The sequence below is a fragment of the Octodon degus genome, unplaced genomic scaffold (assembly GCF_000260255.1).
Source record: "Octodon degus isolate 3935 unplaced genomic scaffold, OctDeg1.0 scaffold00023, whole genome shotgun sequence".
Lineage (NCBI taxonomy): Eukaryota > Metazoa > Chordata > Mammalia > Rodentia > Octodontidae > Octodon > Octodon degus.
Window position 1 is genome coordinate 601,295 of NW_004524599.1, and position 1,270 is coordinate 602,564.

The 1,270-nt window shown below is 52.6% G+C and overlaps 1 protein-coding gene across 1 annotated transcript in view; it reads right to left on the bottom strand.

Annotated features, from left to right (window-relative positions):
- Nucleotides 1–1,209, bottom strand: part of Rnf144b (ring finger protein 144B) — a 226,431-nt gene extending 225,222 nt beyond the window's left edge. The window contains exon 1 of the mRNA XM_023712085.1: nucleotides 1,160–1,209. The gene's annotated coding sequence lies outside the window, so the exon portion shown is untranslated. The remainder of the gene's footprint in view (nucleotides 1–1,159) is intronic.
- Between the last annotated feature and the right edge of the window lie 61 nt (nucleotides 1,210–1,270).

The following is a 1,270-nucleotide window of genomic DNA, read 5'->3' on the forward strand; positions in this document are numbered from 1 at the left end:
TTGAACCGTGGTCCCTGATGCTTTTGCTAAGCTTGTTCTAAGTAGGTGCTTTAGATCACTGAGCCATCTCTCCAGCCCCAATAGCCTGTATTTCTTATCGGACATAAAGCCAGTCAATGCCAGCAGGAAAGAAACATCTTCCAATTGCCAGTCTCAGAACAGGCCTCAGCCCTTTCTAATCCCCACGGTAAGTACTGCTGATAGAATTCTTACATTCTAAAAATTGACTTTGAAAACCAACTCTTTAACCAACTACGTGAGAAGTATGGAATTTCTTCCCATTCCATATCTGAGTTTCAAATGAATGTTAACTCTCCCTTCCCAAAATTGTCATCTCAGAATTAGGAATACCCTCACAACAGTCGCTCAGTTCCTGTTTTCTGTTCACCCTTAAATTTCTAGGTGCACCCTCTGTGTCCCAAGCAGACCTTACAGATACTTTGAGGGATTCTTAGTAGAGGGCATCGCAATCCCTGGGGGGTTTAAAATAACACACGCCGGGAGGCAGTCGCACACTTGCGCCCACTCCAGAGCTGAATCAGGATCTCAGGGTGGGGCTTGGCTTTTTTTTTTTCCAACCTTTTTTTTTTTCCCCTCAAGCACCTGAGTAAGAGCTAGTGCCCTTTAAACTGTGATAAAGGTCTAGCATTGTTATCACCCAGAGAACCTTGGAAACTTATCACAATATTTAACAAGAAAAGAAAAAAAAAATCTCTAGCCTATGACTTGATGTAAATACAAAAGGTGGCCCATTTAGCACGTTGGCATCAATATTATTCCCAAAGTTAGCATAGGGGTGGACTAGGAGTTACGGTTATTTTATACTGGCTATTATTTTAGATCCAGGGGGAAATCAGTGCGTGGGTGTTTGCGCCACACACCTGGAGGGGAAGGAGGATCCCTGCCACCTACACCAACCCAACACCCCGGGGCGCAAAGCGTCCGGAGCCGCCCAGGGGAAGGGCCGAAGGAGAAGGGTGGAACCTGGGGAGGAGGCGGGGGTCCCCGATCGGAGCCCCTTCGGGGAGCCGGCCAGCGCGTCACCGGCGCCGACGGGATCCGGGGAGAGAGAAGGTGACCCAGCGGAGGAGGTCGATCGGGCACCTCGCGCTGCGGATCCCGGCGGCTACTGGCGCAGGTGGCACCGGCTTCTGCTTACCTCGAGCCCTGGGTCCGGGGCGCAGCTGGGAGACCCGCGGAAGGGCCGGGGATCCGGGCGCGCCCCCGCTCGGGCTCCGCGCTGCGCGTCTCGGCGGCGACTGCGGCGGCC